Source organism: Haliotis rufescens, unplaced genomic scaffold (assembly GCF_023055435.1).
Source record: "Haliotis rufescens isolate VD_foot unplaced genomic scaffold, xgHalRufe1.0.p SCAF_19, whole genome shotgun sequence".
Lineage (NCBI taxonomy): Eukaryota > Metazoa > Mollusca > Gastropoda > Lepetellida > Haliotidae > Haliotis > Haliotis rufescens.
This window is the reverse complement of record NW_025963879.1, coordinates 23,420,599-23,434,443: the sequence shown is the minus strand read 5'-3', so window position 1 is coordinate 23,434,443 and position 13,845 is coordinate 23,420,599.

Below are 13,845 nucleotides of genomic sequence, written 5' to 3'. Positions count from 1 at the left end.
TAAACTGCAGCATGGTATCTCAGTGAGCTAGCACTATAAATCGGCATCAGTCCGGACTAGTACAAGCAGTCACACAAACACACGTACATGCACGTCGCTATATAAGTGCAATAATCTTGGACGCGACGTTAAACCCCACTTCACCTCACCTCACCTCATCTGGGTATATGCTACATTCATGATCAACCTTTCCCATCTGACATTGGGGTGGAGACACCCCTATATAAGTCCTGCACCATCAAGGCAGAATATCTGCATTTAATTTAATAAAAACCAATCTAGATGATAAAAATAAGCATGTTTAGCGAACTATATTCCACAAAACAGCTTCAGAAAAATACATATTTCAATATTTACATAACAGATAAAGGAATCCATAGATTATATGTTAGTCCAACTCTACATATATTCTGCACAAAAGATCTTAAAAAACAAATCGGGAGTTATTTAACTTCTTTTGAGTAGTATGTATAGTGTGGATTGGAGTTGGTCCCCGGCAACCTATGCTTGTCGCTACGTCAGGTGTTCAAGTTTGGTTGCATAAATTGGATAATTGCGTGGCGTCGTACCTCCGACGACGTAGGTCGTTGCTCATAATATCCATCACTGGATTGTCTGGTCGTCTCGATTATTTACATGCTGAAGTCATAAAGATAAATACTGCTGTGGGCGGCGCCAAACAACTCCTGCATGTCATGGTATCCCAATTGCGTGGATCGATGCTTATGACGTCAATCACTGGATTGTCTGGTCCAGACTCGATTATTTACAGACCGCCGTCATATAGCTGGAATAGTGCTGAGTGCGGCGTTAAACAACAAACAAACAAAGCAAATACTTGATTCTTCAAATTCAAGACTATTAAGGGGTAAGGTGAGATGAAATGTAGTTTAACGTCGTGTTCAAAATTATTGCACTTATACAGACGCGCGTGCACGCGTGTGTGTGTGTGTGTAGTTTCTGTGTGTAATTTGTGTAAGTCACCATTTCAAGAATTTGGAATTAGACAGTTTCTGACCAATGACAGAGATTCGAAAGCAGTGACTATAAAATTGACTGCTAACACGTGTTAACCCCATGTCGGTTTTTGATATCGACAATGTGACACTTGTCAACCAATCAACAATGACTTCGAATAACCCAGGGTATGTGTATCGAGAAATCGACAAGGAAGTGTCACTTAAACAATACAATGAATAAAAGTTTAACTTCACTCGCTGTTCTATAACAGGGTTTCAGAACCTCGTGATGTGTTTTCGAGAGAATGTGTCATCTTTTTCACTTGTTTAATTTGATGTCTGTTATGAATTTGCATGGCGATTGTTGAACGCCTGCCACACACTGACAAGCACGACATCTTTGATTGACATAATTCTTAACGGTTCATCCACACGATATGTTTCGTAACGACGTTGGGAAAAGGAACGTGTGTTTTTTGTCTATTATGTCAGTTGAATTTCACTAAATTGTCATCCGGTCCACTCATCGTAAAATCTATTGATTTCGTACCTATTAAACATGAAGTGTTTGTTTTAACATACCACAGCTGTCGTCTGCCTCGTGTCACGAAAATCTCCTTTAGCACGTGCAAAATGGCGAGTTGGTTGAAGTCAAGCTATTAACAGAGCAAACACGCCACAACCTTCACAAGAATCATCGTCCGGATCTCTCTGCTCTTGTAAGAGAATATTTCCACCAATCAAGAGATACTGTTACAGTACGGAAGGCCGTATGACTTTTGTTTCTTTCTTGAAATTGGAAGATGCTAATTCGAAAATTCAAGATAACATGTTGAAAATTCAAAATATTTTATGCTGAAATTTCAAGATACTACGTTAAAAGTTCAAAATTTCTACATACTATCTTGAAATGTCAGCATATTACCTCAAAATTTCAACATGTTATCTTTAATTTTAAGAAGAAAAAATAAATTTTTTATTACCTTCAGTGTAACAGAGAAAGGTTCCAGTTCAGACGATTATTGCCTCGATCATTTTCGTGACGGATAGTGTATTTAAATTCGAATTGGATAAAACATGTAACAAATAACATGCCTTTTATCATAAACCATATTGCCCACAACTGCATGTGGTTTGAGTATTGAACGGTAGTATCACTAACATTACAATTACAATAAGTTACTGTTTTCAACTTTGAACATTATAAAACCCATGAAGCTAAAAAGTCGACGTAAAGGAATATTCCCATTTAAATCCCGAAACTGACATAATACATTTTCTTCAAAGAAGCAAATCATACAGACCGATGGACCAAACTTGCATACACGCATCAATAACCACGCAGGTTGTTACTGGCTACTGGTGTATGTAAATGTTGGGTGGTTGCAAGTTGGCGCATTAACCACTATGTTAGCCCCCGCACCGACATTCTGGACCTGCAGGCCCATATATGTAGATTCGTCTGTTGTTTAACGCCGCACTCTGTAGTAATCCAGCTTCTTGACGGCGGGCTGTAAATAATCGAGTCATGATCAGTAAATCCAGTGTTTGACATCAGTAGCATCGATACACGCAGTTGGGATACGATGACATCACCCCAGTCAGCGAGCCTGAACCCCCATCCTTTATTGTCGCCTCTAACGACAAGCATGGGTTCCTGAAGACCAGTTCTATAACGTGGGTCTTCGCGGGGCCACACATATGAAGGTGTGTTTGTTTGTTTGTTTGATTTGTTAGGAGTTGTTTGGCGCCAAGCTCAGCAATATTTCATCTATATGACGTCAGCATGTAAATAATCGAGACGACCAGATAATCCAGTGATGGATATTATGAGCAACGACCTACGTCGTCGGAGGTACGACGCCACGCAATTATCCAATTTATGCAACCAAGCTTGAACATCTGACCTAGCGACAAGCTAAGGTTGCCGGGGACCAATTCCAATCCACACTATACATACTACTCAAAAGAAGTTAAATAACTCCCGATTTGTTCTTTAAGATCTTTTGGGCAGAATATATGTAGGAGTTAGACTAACATTTAATCTATGGATTCCTTTATCTGTTATGTAAATATTGAAATTTGTAATTTTTCTGCTGTTTTGTGGAATATAGTTCGCTAAACTTGCTTATTTGTATCATCTGGATTGGTTTGGGTTAAATTAGATATTCTGCCTTGATGGTGCAGGACTTATATAGGGGTGTCTCCACCCCAATGTCAGATGGGAAAGGTTGATCATGAATGTAGCATATACCCAGATGAAATACGTAGATATAATAGTGTCCCAGTCTCATTTGAGGATTAAAACGAAGAGCTCGCCATCAAAATTGTTTGGTATTTCATCGTTTGTATCTTCCCGTTCAAGATATGTAGCATTAACAAGCGTCGAGTTAGCCCAGCAAACAAGCGCAAGGGTGAGCTGATCGCTAGCCTTCCTCCAATTAAGGCTGTACTGAATGAGAAGTCCATGGGTGTATAGTAATTATATCCTTATAATAATAGGCGTCTAGATAAGCGGACAGTACAAGGATGCCAGTATCTTATAGGAACAACTTGTTCTTATTATTTATATATGCTAGAAAGTATGATTAAAACGAATATTTTTGGCCTTAGATGCTTATGCAAGAATAACGGATCGCGTATCATTTGATAATTCAGGTTTCTATATTTGTCACTAAAAAAATAGAAAGCTCGAAATTTCAAAATCGCCTCGCGTTCCAGCAATTTTGAATGATGAGAAGCTCGTAATTTAGTTTTCACTCTAAATTTGGGAAATGCAATGCTCACAACCTCGTTATTTGCTACAGCTTCTGTCGTTATGTCGTGTGTTGAAATTCAGGACAAGAGCCACTTTCAAGATGGTAAAATTATGATAAACTTAGAAAATAATTCGTGTGTTGTCAAGTATGTAAGAAACGGCCTATAGCCTGAGGTTATTACCTAACACCGGCCCGTGCACGTGCATACCCACAGGTGCAACTGGCGTTATCCACGACAATGACACTTCATGGGGGTGGTTAAATGGGGCGGTAGCTGATGTTCCAACCAGTCAATGAACATATCACCATTCGTTTCCTTATGATAATCACCATTTTTCTTTTTTGCCTCGAAAACTAGCTCACATCCATCAACAAGCCCCAGATCACGGGTTCCGGTGTGCAGAACAATGACACGTTTACCTTTCTCTGATGGTAACATGTTTTTTTCGTCTATCTGAAGATAGCCACTTGTTTGTTTGTTTGTTTATTGCTTAACGCCGCCCTCAGCAATGTTCCAGCTATATGACGGTGGTCTGTAAATAATCAAGTCATGACCAAACAGTCTAGTAATTGATATCATGGGCATCAAGCCACGCGATTGGGATACGATGACATGCATCAAACAAAGTCAGCAAGCTTGACAACCCGATCCCGTTAGTCGCATCTTACGACAAGCAGGGGTTGATGAAGACCTATTCTAACCCGGATCTTCATGGGTGGTAGCCAAGGTTTCATCAAGGAAAATTCGATTTCCAAGGTTTCATCAAGGAAAATGGTCTGGGAGTCCTGACTGCAATAGTCATGAATGGTGCGGAGATATTGTGATCTTATGGACGGAATATTGTCCCTGAAAAGTGCTCTGTCGCCGCCACGTGCAGTGTATCGAAACCCCATCTCCTGGAGAGCAATAATACATGAAGTCTGGGAAACTTGAATCGTGTTTTTGTGTTTTTAATTTCTTCCCGAAATTTTACTCCAAGTCAGGGGTACCTTCTGCTCAAAAAACGTGTACACTGTGCGCCTTTTGTCCCCCTATTATCCTTTTACGTCACGGTTTTGTTTTTGAGACGACCCCTACTTTCTTTGTTTTAATTATCATATCTTTGTTGGTATGTAAAACACCCTATCTAGTATAATAAAATAGTTTCTCTATATCTGTCTCAAGTGTAAAGAACTTGTACACATTTCCTACTACAGATTCCATGTCGTGCACCGTGGCTATGGCAATGCACGTGTAATGCAACAAGCTCCATGGTGTTGACAAAACAAATACAGCGTCATTTTGTTATTTTCTAATATGCACATCTAGAATTTTCTCCAACTGACTTGTGTTTTCGTGTGGATTAGATGGTCTTGGGGTCTTTATCGAAAAAAAAAAATATTGGTGCCACAAGAATGACATTGTTTGAAAGAATTTTCTTGAAATAATATTCAAACTTTGTTTGTAGCTGAAATTCCCAGCAATCCCAATTGTTTTATATCGCTGGAATATTTTTAACCACGACCCGTGAAGATCCGGGTTAGAATTGGTCTTCAGCAACCCATACTTGTAAGAGGCGACTAACGGGATCGGGTGGTCAGGCTCGCTGACTTGGTCGATGCATGCCATCGTATACCAATTGTGCGGATCGATGCGCATGATGACAATCACTGGATGGTCTAGTCCAGACTCGATTATAGTCTCGTAGTCGCTTTTTACGGTAAGCATGGGTTGCTGTAGACCTGTTCTAACCCGGATCATCAGGGGTCGGTCAGCTATGTATTCAGCATGCAACTCGACACATTGTTATATGCTGTGGTATCAACCGTGCATGGGATGACTAGTGTTGCAACATGAGATTGAATTGATGCCCCAGTAAGACGAACCGGAGCGACAGGCTGGCAGTGTGGAAAGGGTGTGACGAGTACAGTGCACGAACACGACTTGCAAGTATGCATGTGTCATTTCTTTTTTTTAAATCTGACTATCAACAAGAAGCATGTCCATGTTTTGGATTTTTAAAAAGTTTTAAGCTTTATATCCATAGAGAAATGTAAATTCGCATTCCTCTCACTGCGTCATAAGGCCAAGGAAAGGAAACATGTAAGTTCATGATTGTCAATTATACGTCATGATGACTGTTTATATTAAGGTTTATGGTCCTGTTACCGAACTGATAAAACCAATCCTTTTGGACATGTGATCACGAGCTTACAAGAAACATACATCCATGTAATGTTAAATAGATGAGTTAGTGAGTTTGGTTTAACGCCGCTTTTAACGGTATTCCAGTTATATCACGGCGTGTCAGCTTAATGTCGGAGGATAGCCCGGCGGATGCAGGTCTCAGACGTTTACCACTTCCGTGAAATCCAAGAACACGGTATGGTGCAGACCAGGTCGATATACCTCCGAACTATATCCTACCTGCATGAGATTATATGATGCGTTACATACAGGAAGTCTAAACTTTGCCGATCAGACAAAATGATGAGGAATATAAGAAGTCACTTCGTCATTTGTTTTCGATCAACACTTTACTGCCTTTCAGTAGGTGGTTCACAAGACTGTATGACAAGAGGGATGACTTCAACTTTCCAATAGTCAACTTTCCTTTCATGTCGAGCAATATTCGAGCATCTCCTGCCTTTGGTGTTTACATTTCACAACTTGTGAGATACAATCCTTCTACCATGATTTCAAAGAGTGTCATACGACTCTTGTTCAGAAGTTGTTTGATCAAGGTTACAACATTCAAGGCCCCAGTAAAGCTTTCAAAATGTTTTATGGTAGACATGTGGAGGACATTTCCAAATTTGGCGCATCAGTGACAAAAATGATTCCCGATGCAATTCCCTATTTTGACTTGTTTCATATGTTCCCGTATTTTTTCAGAACAATTGACTTGCCATTGCATGTGTTTGTGACGGGTGCCACCGGTGGAGCAGGATAGGCGAACACCTGGTATCATTACTATTTGATAGTGATTCATAAACACACGCTGATGATATAGCCGGAATTGTACCATTGACTCTGCTTTTTGCAGAGATTTCTATTGGATATGGAAAGGGTTGTGTCGCTTTATTTAATAGAAATGATTAAAATTTGAGTGTCTTGAGTCAACCAAGATAACCACATTTCTGGCAACCAGGGTTGTCTTGATTCAACCTGAATCAACCAGTGTGAACGAGGTTAATTTGGGGAACTACCCGGAATAATACGCATAAAATGCATCCTTAGAAATTTACAAAATGGCTGCCAGGAGAAGGCGAAGCACAACACCCATGTGCATTGTTATCACACGCAACAAGAAGAGGCTAACAAGATCTGCTTGACTAAGCTGTCATCATACCTTTTCCATTTAACGCATGTAAAACAACAAGAAAGTTCAAAATAACGCGTAGAAGAGCATTACCCCGAGGCCAGGGAGTTAGTTTACTGCATGTAAAAGTGGAAACTGGACTTAACTAGTCATTTCATCCCTTACCTCGGGAAGATGGTGGAAAGGATGCAAAAATATCATCAAAGTTGCATTATTGATTCTTAAATATCTATATCAACAATCGAAAGTTTCCCAAACGCATATAATTAAGTATGGGTCAATATATTTAATCATATAAATTAAAATGTTTTTATTCGGAAACAATTTATATTTAAGCTCTTTGCTTTCAGCCTATTGTTATATCTGCAAACTCGCCTTGGGAACATGCAGTTGGATCCATATATGGAGCCGTTGGCCACGTGGTTTTACATTAGGGGTAAGCTCTGTCCATGCCAAACCGGATGTTGGTAAATCTTAGGGTTTGTATCAATGTATTACCTGTATGTTACAAATCCTAAAACAGCCTAATAAAGCTTAAATTGACACAAAAGTGCGCGGATATGAAGTAATAATTAATGCCGTCTTTATCGCATCAGATGACACCAAAAGTAAAGTAAGAAATATTGAACTTATTATTGAATGTCGCATGTAATTCTATACTAGTTGTGGTCAGGAAGCCCCTAAGTGCACGATGTAAGTTAGATTAGGTTCAAATTATGAAGGGAGCGGTCGCGTAGCCTAGTGGTTAAAGCGTTCGCCCGTCATTCCGAAGACCTGGGTTCGATTGCCGACATGGGTAAACTGTGTGAAGCCCATTTCTGGTGTCCTCCGCCGTGATATTGCTGGAATATTGCTAAAAGTGGCGTAAAACCATACTCACCCACTCACTCACTCAATTATTAAGTAAAAGGGCAAAAGACTTTCCCAAACCAATGTGCTAAGGTGAAATCACATTTTTTACTGTCCAGCGAGAAATTGGTTGCGGCAACCTACCAACATCCGGTTTGGCATGGACAGCGCCATCTTCCCGAGGCAAGAGAGTTAACTGACTATAAAAGTCCAGTTTCCACCCTTGCCGAACTAGGCTGGGATTATGGAGTTACATTTTGGCCGGACTAACGAGTCTATGCATAGTCCAATCAAAATCGCGCAACGAAATCGAAATCGGGTTCGTAAACTGTCATGCAGAGTTCGGTCGATTGCAGGATTTGCAAAGCATGTGCATCGCCAACTCGTTGTAAACAGATATTTTCCAAATCTGTTCATGTTTTTAATCAAGGTGCTCACATGATTTGATGTACTTCGCGAAGTAAGAACCGTTTTATCACCAAATAGATCTTGATGGTAGATCAGATCGTCTTGACTGGGCGCCACTATTTTGTTTTGAAGCAAATGCATGTGATACGAGAGGTTGAATCAGATTGGTCCATATGGGAGGGGCATAGAATGGACATAACTCGTTATAGCCACTGGTGGCGCTACGATCGAGCCCAGGAATTCCAGCCTAGTTCGGCAAGGGTGGAAACTGGACTTTTAAAGTCAGTTAACGCTCTTGCCTCGGGAAGATGGGACAGCGCTTACAACCTGTGATTAAAGCTACACTTGGATCTTCATATATATAATGATACATGCGGCCACGATGCATACTTTTCAAAGACGTCTTTGCGGTAACGAATAGCTATTTGTTGGACACCCAACACTTTTCACTTTGGAATAAGACATTGCTTTGCTTTGAGGTCGATAAAACCGAGGTCTGAAAATGAATGGGGTTAACACAGCAAAAGGCAATACTGAAACAGCATCACTGCAATATTCAACAGCACCACAGTGAGTGAGAAGGTGGATGGGTGAGTGAGTGAGTTTGGTTTCACGGTGCCTGTCAGTCAGCTTAGGTAGGTGGGGGAGGGGGAGGGGGAGGGGGTGTCAGAAGTTATGCAGATCTTTGACTTTTACCTTGAAACATGGTGCGGACAAACCTAGAAATGTTGGATTCGAACCTACGATCATAGGCTTCTAGGACGCATAAGGGACGCAACTCTGCACAGCGAATAGTGCCTTAGACGATTGGGCCATCAGTGTCCTCAATTTAATATGACGGCGGTAACACTACAGGCGCAAAACAATATTCACTCATTTACATGGAACGTTCATTACTATCATTTCATCACATGAAACAGTTGAACTACTTGTGATGGCCTGTTGACGAATTACCACTCCGAAATAAACAATCGCCCCACATGTCTCTCCTCTTTGTTGATGATGAGGGATGTGGGCTTTAAGCGATGTGATGGAACAGGCGGAGCAGACATTGTGGATGCTCTGTCAAATGCTGCATTGACACGGACGAGCTTTCTTCTGGGTTACGGAAAGATGCGGAAAGAGTGGTGACGAATGGTGGAGGGAACGAACGACATTTTTTTCGGAATGCGAGAAGACGAGTGTCACCGCTCACAACGATGATGGATTGAAAAACGCACAACACACAATTATTACAAACCATGTACATCTGCCGTCGACACGTTTACAATGCTGAGGCTGTTTTCATAAGTTCTGAATATTTAAACAGACTTTCCTTCACCTATAGCTATGCAGATTGACACGGAAATAGAATAGTAGAAAACTTAGTTTTTACGTTTGAAACGATTCGCGTTTTCTCGATACGCTGTGTATCTCGAAGGTCATAATTCGATATGAAGCGAAGGACAAACACTCGACAATATTTGAAACTATATTACCTATGAAATATTAAATGTGATAAATGTCCATAGTTGGACATAGGAGGGCTGGTCATAAAGTTCTAAGCCTTACTAACATTGGCCTGGCCATAACAAGGTGAACCAGTCAATGTAGGACATTGTTTGAGTAGTTCATTGCAAGTGTATTTGGTCAGTTGAGGCCATTTATAAATTAGTGACAGCCAGTTGAACGTGATAGGGGTCCACATGCACACAGAAATGGAAATGAACGAGTACCGCACGGTCATCAAGTTTCTGACTTTAGAGAAAGGTACTCAGGAAGGAAGACACAGGTCTAAGCCATGGCTTTACTGAAACAATTATTCATGAAAATTTATAGATGACTAAGATATCTGCTCATTGGGTGTCGAAGTTTCAAAATTCTGATCTTAAGGAAAAAAGAACTGACATTGTCAGAGAAAATTTACAGCTTATTGAGGAGGATTTCGTCAAATTCAAAAAGAGATTAGTAACGGGTGATGAAACTTTGGTTAACCACTTTGATCCCGAGTCAAAACGTAAATTCACCATTCCATTTCTCTGGCACCCAAGAAATTCAATACTTCAAGATCGGTGAAGAAAGTTATGGCCACTGTATTTTGGGATGCAAAGGGTGTGATCCTTGTTGATTGTCAAAAGACGATTAGCGGTGCCTACTATGCTGATTTGCTTCATCGCCTGAGGGACTGTATCAAAGAAAAGCGGCGAGGAATGCTGACTGCTGGAGTTCTACTATTTCATGGCAATGCCTCTTCTTACACCTCTCGATTTGCAGAGGCTGCTGTGCGACAATTTGGGTTCGAAGAGCTTCCTCGCCCTCCATACTTGCTAGACCTGGCACCAAGTGATTTCCACCTGTTTCCTAAACTGAAAGAAGACCTTCGTGGAAAGCGGTAGGACGACAACGATGAACTCAAAGCTGTCTGTATTTCAGGTTGGTTGCAGAAAACTCTTCCTGACTGGAATTGATTAGCTTCACTATCGATATGAGAAGTGTATTGAAAAGCAAGGTGATGATGAGGAAAAATAAATTTGTTAGGGTAAGAACTTTTTGACCAGAGCACTCAGCGATTCTCAAAGCTGATTGGTCATATGTTATATTGTTTCCGAGAATAATAGGAAGTGGCATCGACAGTTAATGGCATGAAGGTCACTGAATCTAAATGAGACATAAAGTTTTAATACATTTCTCTGCATTTTCTTAAAATGACAGTAATTGATATTTACATAGAACACTGACACTTTGTTTGTTGTGTTTAACGTCGCACTATTACAGCTGACAAATAATCGAGTCTGGGCCCACTTGTACAAAGCGATCTTAGCGCTAAGATAACCGTAATTCCCATACTTTAACATAGGCTTACAATAGTCGTAGCGCTAAGATCGCTTTGTGCATGTAGGCCCTGGACCTGACAATCAAGTGATTGACATGAGCGTCGATCTACGCATTTGGCATACAATTATACTACAAGACTCTCGGTATTATTACCTGGAACCCCTTATAGTACTGGAGGTCTAGTTACATAATGTATTCACAAGAGCATGCAGATGATCCTCACTATGTACTTATTATCCTTAACCCCGTGGGTTAGCCTCCGGGTCAGGCTAGGTCCTCAGCAGCCTGAGGCGAAGAAATGGATCGGGTGGTCACACTCGGTCACTTAGTTGACTGCGTGTCAGCGTACCCCGACGGCGAGGGACGTTGGTCATAATATCAAGCACTGGATTGTCTGATCCAGTCTCGCATACCCAGGAAGATCATGTCAAAACAGACCAAAATTGATTTGAGCACACGTTAATATTGCCAGCTCGTTATCTTTATAAAACTGAATTTACACTATCTTCATAACAACTAGCCCCGTTCTGCAGTTTTGTCCAAACTGCATTTGTTGAATTTACTTTATATGTTACACCCAATCTTTGCAACGTGCAATGGACAATGCAGCTGATCCAGTGCACGCAATGGGCAAACAATTATCTGATCATTGCATGCAATTGACAATAGTTGTGAATGAAAAATAATTCTCCAAATATTTCACAATATGCTTGCTCATTTCACGCAATGGGCAGGGTGCCGTTGTACAAAGTCGGTTGGTTGGTTTGTTGTTTAACGCCGCACTCAGCAGTATTCCAGCTACATGACGGCGGTCTGTAAATAATCGAGTCTGGACCAGACAATCCAGTGATTGACATCATGAGCATCGATCAACGCAATTGGGATCGATGACATGCTTCAACCAAGTCAGCGAGCCTGACCACCCAATCCCGTTAGTCGCCTTTTACGACAAGCATAGTCACCTTTTACGGCAAGCATGGGTTGCTGAAGACCTATTCTATCCCGGAATTGTACAAAGTGATCTTAGTGCTAAGGTAATCGAAACTCACATGCCTTAAGATAGACTTACGACAGTCGTAACGCTAAGGTTGTTTTTTTACAACGGCACCCAGGTAATTGTTCTGCCCAAAGCACGCAATCAGATACGTAGTCAACCATAATGGCATGTGAGAAATAACAATGTTTTGGCCAGAACTTAAACGTAAGAATCGGGACCGTCTGGTAGGTTACATTTGGTTTTTCTTTGAGTCCGTAGTTGTTAAGATTTCTTATTCATATAAACAGGGCCGATAACTCATTGCAGATATGCACATCTGACCAGTCATGGTCCCGATCGTACCGCGTCTTTGACGCCACTCATTGACAAATGACAACGCCATTCATCTAAGCAGATTGCACGACATAACTTCCTACCTTTATGAGTGAATGAGTTTGATTTTACGCCGCTTTTAGCAATATTCCAGTAACATCACGGCGGGTCTTCAGCGTGACGAGCGAACGCTTTAACCACTAGGCTACCCGACCGCCCCTCTGTATGAAAACAGTGTAGTATTACGTCTTTAGCGGAAAGTCAGGTAGGCTTATGCTATGTCCTTCTTGTCCGTTAATGGCCACCATGGGTATACTCTGAAAAAAAGCAAACGTTGACATTTGAACTTGAAATACGTCATGGAATTTGGAATATGTGTAGTTTGTAGACAATATGTACATTTCGTTTTTGCGACTCTGCTGAGGACTGGGATTTTGTATGGAGACTGGGTATCACAGAGATATCAGCTTGAGATACGTTGGGGTACTGGGGGATTCAGAGGGATAACAGCTTGGGGTACTAGGGGGATCTCACAGGGATATCAGCTTGAGGTACTGGGGGGTCTCACAGGGGTATCAGCTTGAGGTACTGTACTGGGAGATCTCACAGGAATATCAGCTTGGGGTACTGGTGGATCTCACAGGGATATCAGCTTGGGGTACTGGTGGATTTCACAGGGGTATCAGCTTGAGGTACTGTACTGGTGGATTTCACAGGGATATCAGCTTGGGGTACTGGTGGATTTCACAGGGATATCAGCTTGGGGTACTGGTGGATCTCACAGGGATATCAGCTTGGGGTACTGGTGGATCTCACAGGGATATCAGCTTGGGGTACTGGTGGATTTCACAGGGATATCAGCTTGGGGTACTGGTGGATTTCACAGGGATATCAGCTTGAGGTACTGGGGGATCTCACAGGGATATCAGCTTGAGGTACTGGGGGATCTCACAGGGATATCAGCTTGAGGTACTGGGGGATCTCACAGGGACATCAGCTTGGGTTACTGGAGAGATTGGCCACGCTGGAATCCCCACTTGAATACACATTGCTGTAAGCATAGCATTCTGTAGACATATCCTACTTATACATGTTGGAATCTTACAAATAGTATTAAGGATATATATTCTACAGTCCTCGTCGTGTCCTTTAAAATATTGGATCATGCAGTACTTTGATAATAATTAGAACACCCTGTGTTTAAAGAGCCGTGCATGCGTATTTGATCAGGGTGTGAGAAATCTCACGGTTCTAGGGTGAGGTGTGTGAGTACACATTATCTGCGTCGCCTCCCAGTGTTTGTCTCACGCTTGACGAATGCGTGCATGGTGAAAACATGACACAACTGAGTGGCGTGACTGATGCCGCCTCACAGTGGAGTTATGAGTATCTTGCACACTCGGGGTATTGTTTACTAGCGAGGACAGGCGAGTCACACCAACTGA